This window comes from Elephantulus edwardii, unplaced genomic scaffold (genome assembly GCF_000299155.1).
Source record: "Elephantulus edwardii isolate Elephantulus edwardi_28Jun2011 unplaced genomic scaffold, EleEdw1.0 scaffold00057, whole genome shotgun sequence".
NCBI lineage: Eukaryota > Metazoa > Chordata > Mammalia > Macroscelidea > Macroscelididae > Elephantulus > Elephantulus edwardii.
In genome coordinates this window covers 13,752,448-13,777,323 of record NW_006399807.1, presented here as the reverse complement: position 1 = coordinate 13,777,323, position 24,876 = coordinate 13,752,448, and the positions used below count along the sequence as shown (strand labels likewise).

The following is a 24,876-nucleotide window of genomic DNA, read 5'->3' as shown; positions in this document are numbered from 1 at the left end:
GGAGTCAGTGAGACTGGCTCAGGACAGGGCAGGCTTCAGAGCTGTGGTACATAGAGTTGCTATGAGTCACAGGCGACTCGAGGGCATGTAACAACAACAAATCCAACATACATATTTCTAAGTGTATTGGTAAACTCTTAAAATTCTGGTAAGTTTCTAAAAGAGCAAACAAATAAAAACAAACAAACTGAAATCAGAGCAGTATTCAAACACAGAGCCATGACCAACCTAAAAGAAAATACCTACAACTGTGAGGTTACATAATGGTGATTAACTAGAAGAATGACTAAAAAATCAGCTTTAGGGGGAAAAACTTAAATAGTACGTTATTGGCACAAGTTTAATCAGAAAGATTAACAAAATAAAATATAGAGCATCAAAACAAATTTATCCACATATAGTAAGTTGACATGATATGAAAGAAAAGGGCAATATTATAAGAGAAAAAAAAGACGCTTTTCCTTACAAATTTGGTGGTAGGACAATTAGATTTCTATCCTACACAAAAATATTTCTACACAACATACCCTACCCAAACATCCTATACAGAAATATCCCAGTTATGAAAGACTTTAGTGTGACAAATAAGGTTCTAAAACCCTTCTATAAAAGTTATAAGAAAACCTGAACCATGTGCCTTGGGTTTACTTACTGTGCAGTTTCTTACCACTAGGCCACTGTTGTTGTTAAGTGCCATCGAGTCGCAGGTGACTCATAGCGACCCTATGAAGACGCCTAGGCCACTAGCACTCGATAGAGAGGAAAGAAAAATATTTTTTTAAGGATAATGTAATTATTTTCTTATTAATTTTAATTAACATTTTACAGAGATTTTGGATTTTCATTCATTCATTGTTGCACTATTTTTTTACCCTCCTCCCCCCAGTTCACTCCTCTCTTTGAAAAGCAAAGATATAAAAAAATCCTCCCATGTAACTATTAAAAATTAAAACATAAGGCCTCACGGATTAATAGTATACCAATTCAAACATGGTTTCTGAAGCCCCTTGAATTTGTGAGTTAACTCCTAAGATGCATTTCACACAGAAAAGTATGTCTATGAACTCAGGATGGTTAAGCTGTGGTTTTCAGTTCTTCAGATCTAGATTTAAGTTCGTGATCTGCTGTTCACTGGCTATTTATTGTTGTGACCTTGGAAAGCTTCTGAATCTAAGGGAAAAGTGTTTATTTATAAAAAAAACCAAACAAAAAAATCCCCACAAACACAAACTCATTAAGGACAAATATTGCATAGTGCCACTGTTATAAAATGAGACTGACATTGGGGTTGAGGGGAGACTGAGAATGAGGGGATAAATAATGTATACTGCATTGAAACTGATGAGGAGGAGAACTGTTTAAAAGGGATATGTGATTAGGTATTATCATGACAGGAATCCAGAATGAAGGCTGCATACTGGAGTGGACTTGGGGGGAGGGATTGTATAACAATGAAAGAATTTTTGTTTACTTTTCAAAGAGAATTGGGGGGAGAGGTGGGCAGGGAGAAAAATGCAACAACGAATGAATAGAAATCCAAAATATCTTTAAATGTTCATTAAAATTAATCATTAAAAAAATGATATCTTTGAATTGTTAAGAGTATTGAACAGCCCATGAACTTCCAAAACAAGTATCTTTTTTTTTTAAGTTTCAAATGATTTATTAATACCATATTTATTTAAAAAAGAAGTGACAGCATTTTTAAAAAGTCACACAAATTAAAAATCAGTGCTTTAAACTTTCAGTATGGGATTTAAAAATATTTCATTACCTTGAGATTGCAATAATTCTTTTCTTTTTAAATCAAGTAATATTCTGGTGACAATTTTTACTGTAATATTTCTCAAAGGAATATGTGTATACCATAACCTACCAAATATAATCTGTACTTTACAAATCAATATAAAAACCCCATCATTTATATATTTTGTGTATACTTGGTTAATAAATTGGATTTTATTGCTAGAATTCAGAATTCAAATTGAATCTGGGAACCCAATATTCTTTAAAGCTCTCCAGGATTTTTTTTTCTTTTTAGAAACACTGGAAGCAAATTATTATCTTAATGAGATTGCAATTTAAGGCAAAATAAGAGGAAATAATAATAGGTGCTATTTGGCAGCTTATTTTAAGAGTGTTTCCTCACTTCTTTTTCACTAGACACTTATAACAAATGTAAAACTTCCGCACTCACCTAAAAGGAAAATACTTTTTATTATAACCTTATGAAACATGAGATTCCCTGGCCATGTTAAAAGGTTCAGAGTAAAATTTAATTTTATATTACTTGAAAATGAATACATATGAGTTCTTGCAAGATTAATAAATCAGATACACGTGCTGGGTTCCCATGATATCAGAAAAGATTTGTTCACACAAATGAAGTAATAGAACTAGGTAGAGACTAGAGCTGGTAAATTCAAATTCAGCTTCTTCCTTTGCAGAAGTTCTATGTAATTAATGAATACCTAAATCCTTCAAGTTATGCTACAATGTCTCTTTACAAAGTTCATAGGTGGTAACTGTCTCAAATGAAGAAATAGAGTTAATTTTGGCTGGTAACCAATATTCATACACTCTTGGTGCACATACTCATATTGCAAACTTCCTGCACAATTTGCATGGCTCTATCAACAACTTAGTTGATGATGCAGGTGCCAGCTGACAAATTCTGCATAAGTCACATTCTTCTTCAGAGTTTTCTAAAAGGAGACTTTCCTGCAGTTTTTCTGGATCTCTTGATGATACCTTTTTAGTTTTCTCTATTTTTCCATCAGGTGAATTCAAATCTGACAGAATAATATCTATAGTGATCATGATGTTGTCAAACGACTTCCAACTGATGGGTGGGCTATAAATCAAAATGGGGAGCTAGGGAGAATCCCAGATATCCCTGCCTTTCTCCCATTGGGAGTTGAATCTGATGTGGCAGCAATGTTGGATGCTGCAGCATACTTATGGTCTGTTGGCAGCAACCCCACAAGAACCACACTGTGCTTCAGGATCAACCACTTCATTAGCCCTCTCTTCTGAAAGTATGATGAGATCTTGATAGCATATCAGAGGTAGATATCCTTGAAGATTCATCAATTCTTGTCTCCTCCTAGAAAACAAAGGTGTACATCTAAGTAATGAATATAACTAGGCTCCTGTATTTCTACTTTCAGATTTTGGGTTAAAGTTTTCTGAATCTGGCTCAGAGTTATTATTTGGCCAAGAGATGAAAATCCCCATTTTCGCGTAAGAAACGAAATTTCTGAGACATTTCAGATGCTCTATTATCTGTAGCTAAGGTGCGTCTGATACAGACCATGGTCTTTGCAATCACTTATTATGCATCAGAGAGTTGAACAGTGACTAGGGAGCATAGAAGGAGAATTGATGCCTTTGAGCTGTGTTGCTGGAAAAGAGTATTGAATGTACCATGGACTGCCAAGAAAACAAACAGATTCATCTTTGAGAGGGTTAAACCAGGCTGCTCCTTGGAGGCAAGGATTCTGGGGCTTTGTCTGACATACTTTGGACATGTTGTAAGGAGGGACAGGTCCCTGGAGAGGGACATCATGCTTGGGAGGGTGGAGGGACTGCGCAGAAGGGGAAGACCCTCTATGAGGTGGATTGATTCAGTGACTGGGGTAATTGGGATGGGAGTGTCAGAGACAGTGCGATTAACACAGGATAGAGCAGGGGTTAGGCTTAGGATTTAGGTTTAGGTCTCTATGAGTCACAAGTGACTCGACGGCACATAACAACAACAATTATCTGTAACTTCAGAAGTTGATGCTGCATTACTATGAAGCTGTGAGAGTGTCAAGGCTTTAGGGGAAATGTGAGAATTTTCATAACTCAGTGATCTTGTATTCATTGAATCCTGATTATAATGAGGGGAAATTATATGACATACTAGAACCTATACATGACAGCAACCTTCTGGTTGTCTGCCTTCATTCACTGTCAAAAGATTCTTGAAATGATCTTTGAGATGAAGCCACCTTTTCTGAGTTACTTACGGCTAGAACCTCAACTCTATGTGAAAGATATGAAAATCCTGGCTGTGTACTGCTTTGGTGAGATTCTAGTTCTCTTTGAGAAAAGTTTGCTCTTAAAGAATTTCGCCTGGAATGTGGAGGACACAGTAAGGACTGGCATTCAGAATGCAAATGATGGTTTGTTGATGATGTATTCAATTGCAGAGTGCATACAGAGTTCTCCTTTAGTCTTAGTTGCAAAATCACTACTTTTGTGTCTACAATCCATAAATTTACTAATAAAGAGATCTGACCTCCTCTCTAAGTCTCTTCTCTCTCGAAGTCATTTCTGAATGAGCCAAGTACATTGCTGAAGATCTGGGAACTTGACGGTTACTCAAGGAAGGATCTGATACTGCATTTAAACCATGTCCAACTTTTCTCCTAGCTAAGGCAGATGTACAGTTTGTACAAGAAAATTTAGGCCTTTTTGGAACATGATCCCATTGCTCATTTGGGGATCTTGAGCATGCTTCCTGAGTGATCTCTGATTCACTATACCATGGAAATGGAAATGGTGATGTCGATGTGGATTGTGGACTGATATGCAGAACCCAGTCTAAATGAATAGTCTCTTGAGTAATGTTGTAGTTATTGTTGTTGTTGTTGTTGTTATGTGCCATTAAGTAACTTGCAACTCATAGTGACCCTATGTACCACAGCCCTACACCCTGCTCTATCCCTTGCCAATCTTGACTCTGACACGCCTATTCCCATTACCCCAGTGAGGGAATCAATCCATCTCATTGAGGGTCTTCATGTCTTGCACTGTCCCTCCATCCTCCCAAGCATGACGCCGCTCTCTGAGGACTGACCCTGCCTAGCTACATGTCCAAAGTAAAAAGTTATCATATAGACCATATTCTCTCTGAGGATTGATAAGGTGACTACCATAATGGACTTGAGCATAAAGGGATCCTAAGGATGGTGCAGGATAGGGTAAGGTTCAGATCTTACCCTGTTGTTGACAGGGTGGCTATGAGTCCTAATTAACTTAACAGCACCTAACAACAACAACATATTAAACTAATATTGATGACTCTGTGTTGATCAAAGTAACCATAAAGTGAAAAGTCAGGCAATAAATGGATAAGAAATATTCAGATCATCAATGAACAATATAAATGTCTATTAAATAGATTAATAATTCCTATAAATAAGTAAGATTGAGACAAACGGCCCAATACAAAAGTAGAGAAAAGACAGGAACAAGAATTTCACAGAGTGGCTCCTGGAGAGAGCTGTTTGGTCCCTAGGGGTTGCTGCCCAGCCCCTGAGGAGGACCACCTAGTGTGTATGAGGAAGTTTATCCAAGCCACTTTCCTCCATCTCCTCCTCCTGTGCACCTGTAAGCAACACCTCTAAAGCCTTTCCAATTGTAACTCACAAGTTTGTTCTTTCTAGATTTACTCCCATTCCTAGAGGTAACCTGAACACTAAGTCTTGTTCCAGAACCAGAACCTTGAGTCTAGTTCCAGAGACAAAGGGGAATATAATTGCCAGCCAAGGAAACGAAGGTGGATGGAGCCTCAAAGTTCAGCCAGCCACTCCCACTGGACCCACTCAAGCAAACATCTTGCAGTTCAGAAGGTAGAAAACATCATGAAAATATCTTCTAACTAAACTAGAAGGCATGCAACTTCAACTCAAAACCACCAGTAAAGTATTAAGGTGGGCTCCCCTTCCCCTTTATCTCAATGACTCTGTTCAGCTTTAAGGAGCCAGAGCATCTGTACCTCTATTCCCAACTGGGAAACCCACAAATAATTTTTTTTTAAAAAAAGACAATCTCTTTGTAAAAAAAATTTACAATAATTAATCACCATTGGACTATGCCCTCTATTATCCTGACTTTTCTGGTCCCCACCAGATCTTTCTCATTTCTTTTACCCACACCCTCTACACACCAAATTGTGCAACCCAGTGATTTCATACCTATTTATCCTCACCCTTCTGCTCCCACACATTACCCTCTTGAAGCCCCATACATGTTCTTTTACAGTTTAAAAAAATTAGGGGAAAAAATAATATCAAAGTAAAAAAAGAAAATATTACCAGCCAAGAATAAAAAATAATGATTTTACAGAGAAGAAAATACAAATGCCAATTAAACTTTTTTTTTAAATGCTCAACTCATTACTCCTCTAGGATACACACATTCTGATCATAAAAAAGATGTAACACCAGAGTGGCAGCAATTAAGATCTGAATGCCAAGTGTCTGTGAGGATCATGGAGTAGTCAGTGGAGTAGTGAGAATCATTATATCCTGTTTCTAAGTGAAAAATGACAGTGCTTTATTACTCAACATGTGATTAATTTTTGGAGTTAATGATGGCTTTACCCTAGACAAAACAATTTCATTCTTAGAAATATATTCTAAAATAACTTGTGCACATGTGCACCAGAAGATATGTACAACAATGCTCAAAGTAGTTTTATTTACAATACCACAAAAATAAAAAAGCAAACAAAGACACCCTAAAGCAACCCAGATGTTCAACAGCATAAAAAATGGCAAATGTTTTATATTCATATTATGAGAAACCACACAGAAATAAAAATTAATAAATTACCACAGACTGTAGGAGAACAGCTTTATCATAGCATTCTAGTGACCTTGCATACAGTCCCACAGGCCATACATGCAGAGGCTGAAAGCACAGGTAATAGGAGTCTTGGTAGAATACCTTGGAATACTTGGAAGGATTTATAGATAGGTTATCCAATCTGTTGGCCAGACAGCTGTCCTCCAAATTTCCTGGTACAGCCTGGGGATCGCATCCAGGGCTGCATCTGATAATTGAGACAAGTCACTTGGTATCCCATCCATTCCCGGGCCTTCTTTTTTGCCAATGCCTTCAATGTCACTTCCACTTCTTCCTTTATAACCATGGGCTCCTGCTCATATGGTACTTCCTGAAATATTTCATTGTCAGTTCTTTTTTGTACAGTGATTCTGTGTATTCCATCCATCTTCTTTTGATGCTTGCTGTGCCATTCAATATATTGCCCATAGCATCTTTCAATATTGTGACTCAAAGCTTACACTTCTTTTTCAGTTCTTTCAGCTTGAGAAATGTAGAGCTAGTTCTTCCTTGCTTCAATTCTAGCTCTTTCCACATTCCATTTTTTTGTTGTCTTCTCAAGCTGTTCAGCTCTTTTATTTCTGCATGTTTTCCCTTCGTTTTGGCTTATTTATGCTCTAGTGCTATTTTGAGAGTCTCTTCTGACATTCATTTCAGTTTTTTCTTTCTCCTCATTGTAATGACCTTTTACTTTCTTCATGGATGGTATCTTTGATATTATCCCATAATTCATCTGGTCTTTGATCATTGGTGTTCAATGCTTCAAACCTATTTTTAACATGATCTTGAAACTCAGATGGAATAGATTCAACATCATATCTTGTTTCTCATGGACTTAAGCATTTGTTGTAGAAAATAAAACCATGCAGCCTTCAAAATAGACTGCATCTCAATATTAAGAAAACTAAGATTCTTACCACTGGACTAATAGGCAGCATGATGACAGATGAAGAAAAGATTGAAATTGTAAACAGCTTCATCTTACTTGGATCCACAATTAATACCCTTGGTACCAGCAATCAGGAACTTGGGACATATTGCACTGGGAAAATCTGCAGTTAAGGATCTCTCCAAATTATTGGCCAGCAGTGATGTCAGTTTGAGGACTAAGGTGTGTCTGATTCAGGGCATGGTCTTCCTGATCACTTGTTATGCATCAGAGAACTGGACAATGAATAAAGATGACAGAATAATTGATGCCTTTGAGCTGTGCTATCAGAGAAGAGCACTGAATAGCCCATGGACCTCCAAAGGAACAAACAAATATTTCTTGGGAGGGTGCAGCTGGAGTGCTCTTTGGAGGCAAAAATTATGAGGCTTCACCTCACACACTTTGGGCATGTTGCTAAAAGGGGCTCTTCCTTGGAGAAGGACATGATTTTTAGAAAATTAGAAAGGACAGGAAGACTCTCGGCTTGTTGGATTGACATAGTGACTGTTGCAATGGGCTCTAATGTGTCAGGAAGTGTAAGAATAGCACAAGATATGGCAGAATTCAGATCTATTTTTCATGTGGTCACTTTTGGTTATATTTGACTCAATGGCAACTAATAACAATTTAACAACTACAATAGGTAAGTAAGTAGATAGACAGAGCTCATATTCATGAAAGGAGAGAATGACTGAGGCAATTTATTACCTCCCTTGAAAGGCTGAATCAGGCACTCCTTAGGCCTCAAATTGATATCACTGCTTCTCAATAATTTGGAGAGGTCCCAAACTACAGATTTTCCTAAGGTGATGTGTCTCCTGATCTAGTGACTGCTAGTACCAAGTATGATTTTGGATCCTAAAACGATAAAGTTGTTGATAGTTTCAATCATTTTTCCATCTATTGTGATGTTGCCTATCACTCCAGTGGCTACAATTTTTGTTTTCTTGACATTGAGATGCAATCTATATTGAAGGCTTCAGTGTTTGATCTTCTTCAGCAAGTGCTTCAAGTCCTCATCACTTTCAGCAAGCAAGGTTGTGTTATTTGCATAGTGAAGATTATTGTTGAGTCTTCCTCTAATACTCATGCCACATTCTTCTTCATAAAGTCTAGCTTCTTGAATAATCTTTTCAGCATACAGATTAAGTAGGTATGGGAAAGGGATACAACCCTGACACATACCTTTCCTAATTTTAAACCATGAAGTGTTTCCTTGCATTTTTTATCAAATTATGCAGTCTGAAATTGACCAAGCATGTGATCATAATGACAACTGCTGACTGGAATGCAAAAGTCAGAAACAAGAAGGAAGGGTAGCTGGCAACTATGGACTTGGTGACCAAAATGAGGCTGGTAATAGAATGATTGAATTTCGTAATTTCAATTATTTATTCATCAAAAATACTTTAAAAAAACCACAAAGGCCAACTTTACACATAGACCTCATCAGATAAACCGTACATGAATCATATTGACTACATCTGTGGAAGAAGTCATTGGAGAAGCTCAGTGTTAGCAGTAAAAACCAGACTAGGTGCTGACTGTGGAGCAGACCATCAAATAGTCATGAGCAAGTTCAAACTAATGCTGAAAAAAAAAGTAAAACAATTCCATGAGAACAAAAATATGACCTTGAGTTTATCCCACCTGAATTTAAAAATCATCTTAAGAATATATTTGAAGCATTGAACACCAGTGATCGAAGACCAGATAAATTGTGGGAAGACATTAAGGATAGCATCCATGAAGAGAGCAAAAGGTTACTACAAACACAGAGGAGTAAGAAAAAAAAAAACCAAAATGATTGTCAGAAGAAACAGTGAAAAATTTCCCTTGACAACTGAGAATCCAAAACAAAGGGAAAAGATGTTGATATAAAAGTGCTGAGCAGATTTCAAAAAATAGCTTGGGAAGACAAGGCAAAGTACTATAATGGAATGTGCAAAGACCTAGAGTTGGAGAATAAAAAGGGAAGACCTCCCTCAGCATTTTCCAAGCTGAACAAATTTAAAAACCAATTCAAACCTTAAATTGCAATGTTTAGAAATGTTATGGGCTAAATCTTGAATAATCCTGGAAACATCAAAAGAAAATGGAGGGTATACACAAAGTCATTTTATTGAAAACAATTGGGTGACCTGATATAGACTAGTGGAAATCCTGAGACTTATTTGTGGCCCCTCACTGCTCTTTCAGTCTAGAACTGAATTTACCCAGTTGTACAATTTCCCACTCAAAGTAGACAGATCTGTAAGGAGAATAATAACATCAAAGAATATTTAGCCCTTAAGAACTCTCTCATTCATGTAGGTTCACAGAGCAGTATTTGTCCAAGGAGAAAACTCAGAAGGTAAGAAGGAAAAGGAAGGAGAGATGAATTGGAACAAAAACTACAGAGAAATAGTGGGAAGAGTGAGGACACATTTTGGAAATTGTAATGAATGTCATAAAACAAAATATATGGGTGGTTAAATGAAATACCAGTCTGCTTTGTAAACTTTAAAAAATAATTGTTGTTGTTATGTGCCCTCGATCACCTGAGATCCATAGAGACCTTATGTACAGCAGCTCTGAAGCCTGCCCTGTCCTGAACCAGTCTCTCTGACTCCAACACACCAATCCCCATTGCCCCAGGAACTGTATCAATCCATCTCATCTGGGTTCTTCCTTTCCTGTACTGATCCTCCACCTTTCAAAGCATGATGTCCTTCTCCAAGGACCAGTTTCTCCTGGTCATGTGCCCAAAGTAAGTGAGACAGAGAGCTTCAAAATCCTAGTCTCCAAGGAGATACTTGGTTTCACCCTCTGCAAGGAAGATCTATTTGTTTTTTTGGCAGTTTATGATATGTTCAAGACTCTTCTCCAGCACACAATTCAAAGGCATCGATTTGTCTGTCTTCCTTAGTCATTGTCCAGTTCTCTGATGTATAGCAAGTAATTGAAAAGATCAGGTGCACCGTAGTCTCTAGACTGACATCATTGCTTTTCAGCTCTCTGGAGAGGTCTCTGAGAGCAGATTTTTCCCAGTGAAATTTGTCTTTTGATTTCCTGACCATTGATTCCAAGACTGTTGATTGTGGAGCCTTGCAAGCTGTAATTGTTAACAACCTCAGGCTCTTCTCCATTTATCATGGTGCTATCCAATTGGCCCAGTGGTGAGAACCTTTGTCTTCTTGATGTTAAGCTTCAATCCATACTGAAGACTACAATCTTTGTCCTTCTGCAGCAACTGCTTCAGGTCTTCTTCAGTTACAGCAAGCAAGGTTGTGTCATCTGCAGAATGTAGGTTGTTGAAGAGTCTTCCTCCAATCCGCTACATTCCTCCTTATAAAGCCCTCTTTCTTCAATCATCTGTTCTGCATATAGATTGAAAAGTTATGGAAACAGGATGCACTCATTCCAGATTTTGAACCATGCAGTGTTTCCCTGCTTTGTTCTAAGGACTACTTCCTGGTCCACGTATAGGTTTCTGTATAAGCGCAATCAAGTTTTCTGGGATTCCCACTTTCCTTAAGGTTAGCCACATTTTGTTGTGATCCACACAGTCAAATGCCTTTGAATAGTCAATGAAACACAGACATTCCTCTGGTACTCTTTGCTTTCTGCCAAGATCCATCTGACATTGGCAATAAATAATGTCTCTAGTGCCACAGCCTCTTCTAAACCCAGCTTGCATTTCTGGTAGTTCTCTGTCAATGTACTATTCCAGTCATTTCTAGATGATCTTTAGCAGGATTTTGCTACTGTATTATACTAATGATATTGTTTGATAATTTCCACACTGAAGGAGCCAGGAGGATTAATAAAGAAACAGTCTGCACACAGATGTCTCTTTGGCCTTCCTCAATCCGGATGGGATGTGGAAGAGGAATGTGTCCTTGATTTTGCATACAAATGAGGACCTTGGGAGCTCACATTCAAGGTCCAAGAATATTCCTCTTTCCAAGGCATAGTTTTTTCCCTTCTGGTAAACATAGATATGGAAGCAAGAAAGTTTCCGTGAGAATATTCTGTGCTAAACAAGTCTAAACAAGTCTAGTTTCTGGTAGATAAGTTTTCCTCCAAATTGTGAGTGCCTGCACGTAGAATGTTTTTGGATGATTATAAAATAATAGATGAGCCAGGCCTAAGGGTCAGCAGTTCTTGTCCCATCTGTGTGAGTCTTTCTTTGCTGCAGTCCTGTCTTGTCTTTTGTGTGTGTTTCTCTCTTTATGTTCATTTCTCCCAGGAAAAACGGTTTTGGATTGCAACACCACACTCTGTCTTGTCACCTTTTTTGAAATGGGAATAAATAGGGTCTCTTTCAGTTGGCAAAGTAACTGTCCTTTAGATTTCTTGGCATAACTTGGCAAGCACATCCAGGATAGTATTTGTTGAAATACATCAATTGGTATTCCATCAGTTCCTGGGGTTTCACTTTTTGCCAAGTCCTTCAAAGCCGCCTGAACTTCCTCTTTCATCACCATTGCCTCTTGATCATATGTTGTTTCTTGAAATTCTTCTGTGTCACCCAATTCATTGTGGTACAATGACTCTGTATTCTCACTCCTTCCATCTTCTTTTAATTCTTTCTTATTCATTCAATATTCTGCACACACCATCCTTAAGCATTGCAACTTGCAGCTTGTATATGTTCTTCAGTTCCTTCAGCTTAAGAAATGCTGAGCAAGCTTGACCTTTTTGATTTTCTGACTCCAGCTCTTTGCATATTTCATTATAATACTTTGCCTTGTCTTCCCAAGCTGCCCTTTGAAATCTATTTGTCCCTTTGTGACTGAGATATTTTACTCAGCATAATGTCCTCCAGGGTCATCCATTTTGAATAACATTGCATGAGTTCCTTGTTTTTCAAAGCAGCGTAGTACCACAGTACCATTGTGTGAATATACCACAATTTCTCTATCCATTCGTTTGTTGATGGGCACTTAGATTATTTCTAACTCCTTGCTATTGTGAACAAAGCCACAATAAATATGGGTGTGCATATATCTGCTTGGATGTCATTTATGGTCTCTTTAGGGTATATTCCCAGTAGTGGAATTGCTGGGTCAAGTGGTATCTCTATTTGCAACTTTTTGAGAAAGCGCCATACCGCTTTGCCCAGGGGTTGCACCATTTTACACTCCCACCAACAGTGAATGAGAATCTTTGTCTTCTTATGCTGACTCTCAAAATATTCATTGCCACTGAGTCAGAACGGACTCATGACTGATCCTCCAGCAAGCTTTTGAGGCTTAAGAGGTTGTCTATCTTTCTCCAGGAGCCACTGCTGTATTCAAACTGTCCGAGAGGATCAGCCTTTGGTTTAGCAGCACACCTCTCTACAGAATAAGTCACCAGAGATCCTAAAAACTAAGTTAAGAACTAACTTAAAATAGCAAATTGTGGAGTCTGAGAACTTGTGATTCTTTAACTCTCATATTGAAAATTAAAGTCTCATAACATCATGAATCTTTTGAAACTAAGGAACAAGATGATGCAGATTTCTAAGCAAACTCTCATTTGCCTGTGAAAGGTATATAAAAGGCAACTTTACCTTCCCTGAAGAACACTTTGTTCAAAATCATAATTGCTTATAGTTGATCACTTAATTGTTTGTACCATCCAGGATCTCCTAAGAAGATATGGACCAAATAGTTCTAGAGCTGGTGGCTAAGACAAGGCTAAAACTGAAAATACACTGATGGATGAACCATCATTTCTTCCAATCTCCCAAATGGTGGGCTAATGTGGCTAAAATAATTGACTAAAATAGGAAAATGAAATCTAGGAGAAAATAAGAGTATCTTTTACATGTACACGTTTTAATGAAAATACAGAATATAGAAGGATAAAAAGAAGAGTAAGAATATAGAAGGAGGGGATTTTGCTTGACAAGCTTAACATGTATTTCTCTTAAAAAGCTTATTTGAGTAGATTTTAAGCTTAGAATGAGAAAGTAGTGCAAGAAATAGTGCAAGCATGTTCCACTAAGAAATTTATACAGATTTTCAGGGCTTACTTCACCCAATTCTGGTCCAGACTCATTCAAATGTCTATCTGTTTCTCCATCCAATTTTATCTTTAAAAAGATAAGCTTCTGAAGGAGCTCTGATGACCTAGTGGCAAGAAGCTGTGCTGCAAATACAGTTTGACTCCACCAGATACTCTGCTGGAGAAGGAGGGGCAATTTCCTCCTGTGCCAGTTGGATCTGATTTGATGATACACAACAACAACAAAAATAACAAACAAAAAGATAAGCCTCTAATCATTTTTATACCTCATTATAACTGTGGAACCATTAACCAAATCATATATGCCTAGATTATATAGCACAAGAGGAAACTTAGGTGACTATATTCATATATTCCAAATTGACTCATGGGTTACAGAAAGGCCACCCATCTATTGGATATATGAACTAATAAGATTTGAAGTCAACATTTAAATTTCAACTTAGTGATCACTACTAAATGAAAATGAGGTTGGGGTAAATGACCTTTGCAGCTGAAGAAATATTTGAACCCATAATTTTCAGGTCAATTCATTCCATTTAACAGATGGAAAGGCAGCAGTGGGTGATGAAGGACCCCTTTCCTGCATTGCTGTGAGAGGAAAAGAGCTCAATTGGATTGCTCCTCATGAGGGAGGCTGATTTCCCCAAGCATCTAGAAACAAAAATACATTCACATTCATAATAAAGAAAATAATGTCTCTGCCAAAAACATCTGTTTGGGCTTTGTGTGTACTTTTCTCATTTCCCTAAGGTTTTATGTTAATTGGAAAGATTATAAAACATTCAAGTTCTTGCCAATTGTCTTTTTTAAAAATATGATCATGCTTGAGTTAACACACAATTCATCATTTGATATTCTTATATGACCTTGAGCAGGTAAAAGTTCATATAGCATCAGGGAAATTAATCTTTGCACATTTTGCCTAGCAGAATTAAAGTTGGAAAGTTATTCATAAAAGAAAGTGGATCTGTACTCTTATCCCAAAAATATTGCTGTCAAGTAAGAACTGACTCATAGCTGACTGTCCATTGGGTTTCTGTGGCTGTAAATCACACAGGAGGAGATTTCCCATCTTTCTCCCATGGAGGCACTGGTAGCTTCTAACCACCAGAGAGGTGCAGCCTTTGGACTAGCAGTACAACTCCCTATCACGTAGGCCACTAGAAATCCCTGAAGTTATACTAAGATCAGATATTCATCATTAGATTTCTGAAGAATAAAAAAACATGTTGTCCAGCCACAATATGCAATACAAATAAAAATAGTTTATGGGATGAAATGTGTGCCAAGTATTTTCATCCTCTCATTGTGTGTGTCTATTTTCCACCCCCACTAAGACTATAAACATAGACTCAGGATAATTCTCTGGGTAATGGTCTTGAGAACATCATTTCTCAAAGATTAACCTCATATAACTAGTATCAAATGTTATATGGCTTTTTCTTTTCAAGCAAAGATGGGAAAAATTGAAACTTTCTTCTTGATCACATTTACATTTTTAATTGACTGGTTTTTAAAATCATGATACATTTTATAAAGAATAACAAAGCAAGCATCTGTGTGAAGATCCAATGCTGTATAAACTTTTTTCTATTTTAAGAACTAAACTGTTTTTGTGGTTGTGTGCCATTGAGTCACCTGTGACTTATAGCAACCCTATGTACAACAGCCCTAAACCCTACCCTGTTCTGTGGCATTCTCACTATCTCTGACACACCCACCCCTACTACTCCAGTCACTAAATCAGTCCACCTCATAAAGGGTCTTCCTCTTCTATGCTGTCCCTCCACCCTCCCAAGCATGACGTCTCTCACCAAGGACTGTCCCTCCTTGCAACATATTCAAAATATGTCAGACAAAGCTTCAGAATCCTTGACTCCAAGGAGCAGCCTAGTTTAACCCTGTCCAGGATGAACCTGTCCATTTTCTCAGCAGTCCGTGGTATATTTAATATTCTTCTCTAGCACCACAGCTCAAAGGCATCAATTCTCCTTCTATACTCCCTACTGCAGCTTTCTGATGCATATAGCAAGTGACTGCAAAGACCACAGACTATATCAAGCGCCTTTTAGTATCCAGAGTGCCATCATTGCTCTTCAATACTCTGGAGAGATCCCTAACAGCAGACTTTCCCATCACAATACGTCTTTTAATTTCCTGGCTGCTGGTGCCAAAAGTGTTGACTGTGGGGCCAAGCAAACTAAAGCTTTGAACAATCTCAATCTCTTCACCATCCATCCTGATACAGTCAATTGGCCCAGTGGTGAGAATCTTTGTCTTCTTGATATTGAGCCTCAATCCATATTCAAGACTGTAGTCCTTGACTTTCTGCAGCAAGTCCCTCAGGTCCTTTTCAGTTTCCGCAAGCAGGGTTGTATCATCTGCATAATGCAGACTGTTGACGAATCTTCCACCTATTCTCATAGAGCCCAGCCTCCCAGATAATCTGTTCTGCATACAGGTTGGAAAGGTATGGAGATAGGACACATTCTTGGCATACACCCTTTCCAGTTTTGAACCATGCAGTGTTTCCTTGCTCTGTTCGGATGACTGATTCCTGCTCCAAGCATAAGTTTCACATTAGCACAATCAAGTGTTCTGGGATTCCTATTCTTCTCAGAGTCAGCTACAGTTATTGTGCTCAATATCAACTGTGAAATTTAGGCTAGGTGCTGACTGTGGAACAGACCACCAACTACTCATATGCAAGTTCAAGCTAAAGCTGAGGAAAATTAAATCCACAGGAACCAAAATATGAAATATGACCTTGAGTCTTTCCCACATGAATTTCAGAACCATCTCAGGAACAGGTTTGAGGCCTTGAACACCAATGAACGAAGACCAGATGAGTTGTGGGAGGATATCAAAAGTATCATCCAGGAAGAATGCAAAAGGTTATTAAAAAGACCAAAATGGATGTTAGAAGAGGCTCTGAATATTTCACTAGAGCACCAAGAATTGAAAACATGGGGAAGAATTCAAAATATTAAAGAGCAGAACAGAAGATTTCAAAAGACAGCATGGGAAAACAAAGTAAAATATCACAGTGAAATGTGCAAGGAGCTGGAGTCAGAAAATAAAAAGAGCTGAACTCACTCAGCATTTCTTAAGCTCAAGGAATTGAAAAAATTCAAACTCAAGTTGTTATACTTAACGATGCATTGGACAGAATATTAAATGATCCAGGAAGTGTTAAAAGAAGATGGAAAGAGTATACTGAGTCACTGTACCGAAAAGAATTGGCAGGCACAGAAGAATTTCATGAAACAACATATGAGCCAGAGCCTATGGTGATGAAGGAAGAAGTTCAAGCTGCTTTGAAGGAAATAGCAAAAAATAAGGCCCAGGAATATATGTCATACCAAATGATGTATTTCAGATACCACATGCTCCCCTAGGTGTGCTCACCAAGTTGTGTCAAGAAATCTGGAGGACAACCACTTGGCCAACTATCATTGATATTACATGCAAGCAAGATTCTGCTGAAGATTATCCAAAAACGACTGGAATAGCACATCAACAGAGAACTGCCAGAAGTCTAGGCTGGGAGTCCAGAAGGAGTTGTGGTACTAGGGATATTGTAGCTAATGTTAGATGGATCTTGGCTGAAAGCAGGGAATACCAGAGGAATGTCTATCTGTGTTTCATTGAGTATGCAAAGAATTAAATAGTTATACAAATAACAACTGAAAACCCTCCTCCACCCTCATTGCTTTCTTGCCTACCTTGGAAGGAACAGAAATTTGAAGTAGGGAACTCTGGTGGCCTAATGGTCAGGAACTAGGCTGCAAACCTCAAGGCACATGGTTCAGATCCATTAGGTACTCTGCAGGAGAAAGATGTACAGTTTCCTTCTGTGCAATTAACTGCCTCTTAAAACCCACTGAAGGGTCAGCTATGGGTTGGTTCCCACTCAATGGTATAACATCCAAGCCATCTAGTTTTCTAATTTTTAGCATATACACACTTACTCATAAACAAGATTCAAATTGTACTGGTAAGCCTAACCATGATATGTATCGATGCACAATGAATGAAGAAGGATTGGCTCAACTGAACTCATTGCTGCTAAGTTGGAACAAACTAATAACTGATTCACCATTTAGTAGCCAAGGATGCAAATTACTTGGGAGGAAATTGATCATCTTTGTCCCAGGGAGCAAATGGTGGATTCAAAGTGTCAGAGAGGCGGTTTGAGTTAGCACTGCAACTCCCTATGGACTATGCCATCAGAGCTCTTTGAGGGATGGGTACCCACAAAAGACACAGAATTCATTCATTTTAACTCAGGTACAATGTTCCATTATTATTGACATTACTTCATGTCTTTCTCTACTAACAGATATTTAAATTGTTTTCAACCTTATGTTATTACAGACATCCTTTTGAAAACATCCTGGTACATGTAAGGGTTGCTGTAGAAGATATACCCAGAGAATGGAGGTGGTTTTTAGATCATGCATGAGGTCCCTAGGAGATGCAAATGGCTACGTGCTTGAGTGGTAACAGAAAGATTGATGGAATAACCCTTTTAGACATCTCTCAGAAGACAGGCCTGATGATCTGCTTCCAAAAGACCACAAACTCTACAGAATAGTTTGACTTTTGCTCAAATTGGGTCACTATAGTCAGAATCAATTCAGCAGTAGCTATGAGCATCTTCCATCCTGCTACACATTACAAAGCTGTTTTCAATATAGACACAAAAAATATGTCTTCTAACAACCAATGAGAGGTTTACTTCTCCTATACGTCTGGATAATATTTTAAATAGCTACATTTTAAAATTTGTGGTAATCTATTGTATGGCTATTTCACCAATAATACTATTTTTTACGAGAAAAATTTGTATTTAGAATTAGCCAGCTGGACTCATTTAGATGATCCCAATTTTGTTGGTAACAACCAAAGCATCATAGTCAGGAGCAAGTTGAACATATCTTCTCCCAATCAATGCCTAATCAAAGTGTGACCTTAGCCACATCAATGTCATAGAGCTTCTTGACGGCTTGTTTGATTTAGTGCTTTTTGGTCTTGACATCCACAATATACACAAGTGTGTTGTTATCCTCTGTCTTCACAGTTGACTCAGTGGTCAGGGGAAACTTGATGATGGCATAGTGGTCAAACTTATGTCTCCTGGGCGCATTCTCCTAGGGATCTTTGGCCTGTCTTTGGAGTCTCAGCATCTTAGGCTGCCGAAAGGTGGGTGATGCAAAGATCTTTTTTTTGTGGCTGTGGATGCCCTCCAGACTGCCTTCTTAGCCTTAAACATCTTTGTTTTGGCTTTACTTTGGGGAGGTGCAGGGGCTTTCTTCTTTGCTTTCAGCACCACCTTTGTAGAAAAGGTCTTTTTATTGTACTTCAGTTGTGCCAGTCACTCTTCTTATTGTTTTTGTGGTGTCAAGTGTTTATTGTCCAACATGGCTTCCCTACTCTTTAACCTACTATGTCATGTGAATGGGTGAGAATATGCAAATAGAGCATATTAGTCTACCCACAAGGGGATTGGTTAGTCTCACCAGTCCACAAGGTATTGGCTAGCATCACCATTAAATTGAGTGGACCCAGCAACAAAAAGGGAAAACCCTCAGCACCAGCAAAGAAGAAGCAAAAGAATGTAATGCATCCTTCAGATGGACCAGGGATTCTTGCACCAGCCAGACTGGAGCCTATTGGAGCAACTGCCATAGCAGCGATGGCAGAGAACCAGAGACCTGGCAAGAGATGGAGTGGACTTTGAGAATGCTACACCTTTGGACCAAAGCCTATTGGTCAAGTTTGTTGAAGGACTGTGGGGGAAAAGAGAACTTTGTAACACTGGCCTAAAGCTGCAAGGCTCAAGGCTCAAGGTCAAAGCACCTGAGAGCACATTTCAGAAGCTGGTCTGACTGTATTTTGCTACCAGAGCACATTTCAGAAGTTGTTCTGACTCTTTTCTGCTATTGACCTAGACAATGATCTTTTTACTTCCCCACAAAATATGGTTCTGTGTGGTCTGTGAGCTATCATATTTTAGACCTAGTAAAGCAGTAAGATTGGTGTTGAGATGAGTAAAAGAGGTGTAGGCGTATAGAGGACATGTCTGACTTAGAATTGGGTTTTGTATTGCTAATGTTATTGCTAAGGACAATTCCCCTTTGTGAAGTTGATGAAGGTCAGATGGTTGTCCACACATGGCCCTTGCTCTTTTTATCATTTCCCATATAATAATTCAATTTACACCATTTCTATAATAAGTTGTATTTTTAAAGTGCATTTATAGATGACAAAAGTACAGCACAAAGATGTTGTATAATGTGTCCTAGGTTACATGGTAAAGCTAAGGGTCGGAAAGCACACTATAGTCCATTCTCTTAGCTTCATCAGCACAATACCATTTACACTTAAATAATTGCCTGTTTGGAAATAATGGAAACCTATCCCTCAGATACTAGGATATATATACCACTGTGGTGGGATCAATTCTGACTTACATCCCCCTTCAAATGATTTCTGAGGTTGTGAATCTTTTGGGGAGGAGACTGCTCTTTTTTTTTTTCCAGTAGAGCAGTTGGTGGATTTGAACTGTCATCCTTTCAGTAAGCAGCCTGATATACTATAAACTACCATCCGGGCTCCTTGGAGAATGTATAGGAATCAGCTAAACCCATGTTTCCCATTCCAGTCTCAAGTTCTCTTTTTGCTTTGGAAATATGGACATTTCTATATATTTCTTTCAAGCAAAAGAAAGTATTTCAGTTTCATAGTGTTTAAATTTTCAATTTTATTTTTTTTCATTAAGCAATTGAGCAAAATTATGGTAAAGGTGGTAGCTACAGGGAGGGGTATTGCTCCTGTCTTAGTACAGAGTTCTGGTAGTTTAGCATAAAAGGAGTTTGTTCAAATCCACCAGCTACTCTAAGGAGAAAGATGAAAAATCTTCTTCCACATGAGTTAAAGCCCCAGACGACCCAACAAAGGGTCACCTATGAGTAGGGTCTGACTCAATGGCTATGAGCTTGATTTTTTTTTAAATACCTGTGAAGGAAGAAGAAATCAACCCTTGCCTGTTTAATCCCTCCTTTTATCCTTAGCTCTTACCTTTTATCTACATGTAAAAACCGATGTAGTTATTATAAAGGGATATAGTTTGACTCCAATATCTGGTAAAAGTGAGATAATACTCAAAACCCACCTCATTCAGTCAGTGAAGACTCACAGGAAATAAGATTGAATGAGACATACAATGTAACACAGGACATGTGTAGCTGTTAGATGTTCACTCACATTAGTTCATGAACTGTATCAGGTAGTAATGTGACATAGTAGTACAGTATCTGGCTCTTCCCTAGGGAGCAGTCTGGTTTCTGGAAAACTTTTAGAATGTGAGCACAGTGTCCTTTTTCCAAAGTTGCTTTACCCATTTAAATTCAAATAAGTGAAAATGGAGTAAAATAAAAAGTTCACATACACAGTAATAGTAGGCATATTTCAAGTACTCAGTAGTCACATATGGCTAGTGGCTACTACACTGATGAGAACATTTCTTTCTCTGCACGAAGTTCTGTTGGGTAGTGCTCTGCATGAAATTCTGTTGGGTAGTGCATAGGTAAAGTTTCTGGATCACATATTTTTTAATTGTGATGTTAATGAAAGTTTATTTAAAAAGTTGGATCTTAATTCAGTGTTGCACATTTTCCTCCCTACTCCCCCAACCCACTTCACTTAAAAAAAATAAAAATCAGAGGGTCATAAGTCACCATGCGGTGGGCTGTGTGCAGGGCGCTGAGTTTGATTAGGACCCAAGCAGTAACCCAGACTCCAGTCTTTAGCGTGCCAAAGAGAGGGAAGACCAGGCTTTCCTCAAAACAATGGGGTCTGCAACCTTGAGGTCTCCTCCTCCAGGCCACCCGCGGCTTGCCAGCCAGAAACAAGCCACAGTCCAGCCCATCCAACATGATGACCTGCCCCCTTCCACGTTGCTCGAAGATTAACAGAATTGACAAGGTTGATGATGTGGTGAAAAGACTCTTGTCTTCGGAAATGGCTAACCAGAAGGAGAAGCTAAAAGTCAAGCAGGAGCAGTTGATTAGCAAGATTGTGGCAAACCCCGAAGACACCAGATCCCTGGAAGCTTGAATTGTTACCTTGGCTGTCAAGATCTGCAGTTACAAAGAACACATGAAAAAATATCGAAAGGACAAAGCCCACAAGCGCTATCTGCTCATGAGCATCGACCAAAGACAGAAAAAGCTCAAATTCCTCCGTAGAATCAACTATGATGTCTTTGAGAAGACATGCAAGGAGCTGGGAATTGAATACACCATCCCCCCTCTGTACTACCGAAAGGCCCATCGCCGCTGGGTGGCCAAGGAGCTCTGCAGTCGGGTTTTCCAGGAGGCTCAGAAGCTGAAGAAGCAAAAAAGGATCTTAAAAGCTATGGCGGCAGCCCAGAAGCAAGGCCAGAAAAGCTCAGAGGGGCCTTCAGAAGCCAGACTAAATACATGCAAAGAAAATAAATTCCGTTAAAATTTTTAAAAATCATTAATTGTTGCATAATTTCCTCATACCCCCCCCCCAACCCCTGAGCAATCCACTTTGCTATGCACCTCTTATTCTGGACTACTGTCATAAAAATAATGCCTAATTATATATTACTTTCAAACAGTTCTTTCCTTTATCTGCTCCAATGCAATGCTTATTATTTAGGGAGTATCTCAGGCTTGACAATTGATCCCAGGACCACTGAGATTAATTAAGGAAGCTGGGTTTCTGCTCTGATTTAAGTCCCTTGGCTTTTGTAATAATAACTCTGCAAGTACTGGTCTGTCAATTTTCTATACAGAGATAACTCGTGGTTGCTGTGGTGCTAAACATTGTGACACTGATGTGTCAAATGTGATAATGGTTACCCATTGTGGACAGTGTTAGGTGGAGCTCTCAGATTAAAACAGGCTTGGAAGCAGGAGTGGCATCAACTTCCAAAATACCTTGCCTCAGGAAACTCTATGAACTTAAGAGAAATGATGAAAGTTAAAAAGTGTATCAGGTCTTTGATTCATAGGGTCATTATGAGTCATCTATGACTCAACGACACTTAACAACAACCACAAGCTAAGGAATGAAAGGAGGAATCTCTCTTAATTATGATGTCAGTCTAGAGACTAAGCTGTGCCTTATCCAGGCCATAATATTTGCAATAACTCGCTATGCATCAGAGAGCTGGACAATGACTAAAGATGACAGAAGGAGATTGATGCTTTTGAGTTGTGGTGCTGGAAAGGAGTCTTGGACATACCATGGATCACCAAGAAAACAAGTAAGTTCATCTTGGAAAGGGTGAAACCAAGTTTGTCCTTAGAGAATAGGATTTTGAAGCTCCATCTCATATACTTTGGGCATGTGGCCATGAGGGACTAGTCCTTGGAGAAGGGCATCATGCTTGGAAAGGTGAAGGGACAGTGCAGGAGAGAAAGACTCTGGGTGAGATGGATTGATACAGTAACTAAGGCAATGGGTGTAAGTGTATCAGAGTCAGTGAGGCTGGCTCAGGACAGGACAGACTTCAGATCTGTTGTACACAGGGGTTGCTAAGAGTCCCAGGTGACTCTACGGCACATAACAACAACAACATGCCCCATTAATCTTAAGAAATCTAAGGGCAATTTCATTCATTTAGTATCACCTTTGGAGCCTCAAATAGTTTTTACTCACGTACTAGACACTCAAAGTAATCTCTTTTTTACAAGTTCCTATTTCAACTTCTCAGAAATCTTTGGAAGCTATTCACTGAGCTCAATAAAGTATTTCAGCTGTGCTTTGGCATGTTGAAGTTGATAAAGCCCCTCATTATTTTCAATAGTTGGTATTCTGCTCTATTTGAGAAAGAGCTGTTGAAAAAATGGAAAGATTGTAAAAAAATTAATAAACCCTATAATATTATCACTAGAGTAGCAAGAAAGTTTTATTTTCTCTAACAAAATTGTTTCAATTTCATACTCAAATTGTTTCATGAGATTCTACTGTGGGAGAAAAAGGGGGAAAATTCTTCAATTGTGCAAACTACTTGGGGGCCCTGGGAAACCAGACATGAAACGGTAGAGATAGCCAAAGCCTGTCGCTAGGGACTAAGGATTAGAACCTGGTCAAAGTAGCAAATAAAAAAAATTTAAAAAGCTCTTAAAAGAACCTGACAAGGGAAGCTTAAATCTTATTTTAAAGGGTTGGGTTGTACTAAGCCTTGAAAAATTCAATCCTCTGGAGGACTATATCTCACTTAAGAAAGCTCCATGTAAGTTTATCATGTATCCAACACCTAGACATTGGGCCTTGGAGACCACTAGGATAATATTTCCTCTGGATTAGCACTGGAGCTTGGAAGTGACATTTGTACGAAGCATACTTTAGACTCTAGGGCTTTTCTGATTATATAATGATAATGCTAACGGGGGAAAAGTGCTTTCTGCAAAGGGAAGTTGCAATGATTTATATGTTCTGGACAATCTTCCTTTTTCACACACAATAACTTATTAGATCATGTATATTTTGCCTTTGCTTTTATTTATACCCAATGCCATCTTTTGATTGATATTAGGAGTGTAATATTTTGTTTTAGTGTGATTTTATTTTTCCAGTTCCACCATGTCCAAAAGAATAATTATTTTCATCATAGTTGCTGATGACATTGGCAATTAAGTTGTACATGTAGCACAGAAGCATTACTCTGAAATGTCAGAGTTTGACCAGGGTAACATTTGAAGCTTTATTGGCTGATTCTTCTCACACTGACTCAATTTAGACTGTTCTCAAGCACTTTTAGTTCTCTGATAAAAGTTTTTGAAAGTCTTTATTTATTCTTGGTGAGTTTATCAAGATCTATGGGATCATTGTACAACTTCCTTTCATTACAGTTTCAAAGGGTATTTTGAATGAACTAAATATCTACTGAACTCAGAATTATAAACTACTTGACTCTGGTTATTTTTCTATATATATTTTAACAGTATAGTACTTTGGCAGACACATGTGTTCTATGTAGTTGTGAACACTGAGAACACATAATTTAAAATAGTGCATGTCTATATTTGCATTAATATGCAGACATCTAGGATATTTAGAGAGTAAGCAAGACAGACTTGAATTTGAAGCCAAGAGGATCTATTCGTTTCACTTCATAGCTACAGACTGGATTCTTAATTGGCTCATATCTTTTAAAAATCTGTGCAGTTTTCCAGGAGTGGGACTGGCCACCAGATTAAGGTAGGATCACAGCAAACCTATCTTTTTAATAGAAAAACAGCTCACAGAGTTACTGACTAGGTCATCTGGATGATCTTTATGGGGAC

At 38.4% G+C, this 24,876-nt stretch overlaps 2 pseudogenes; one reads left to right on the top strand and one right to left on the bottom strand.

Moving 5' to 3' along the window:
- Nucleotides 1-2,159: 2,159 nt before the first annotated feature.
- LOC102861181 lies at nucleotides 2,160-4,610 on the bottom strand (annotated as a pseudogene).
- Nucleotides 4,611-21,292: 16,682 nt separating this feature from the next.
- On the top strand, nucleotides 21,293-22,060 carry LOC102860776 (annotated as a pseudogene).
- The last annotated feature ends 2,816 nt before the right edge of the window (nucleotides 22,061-24,876 follow it).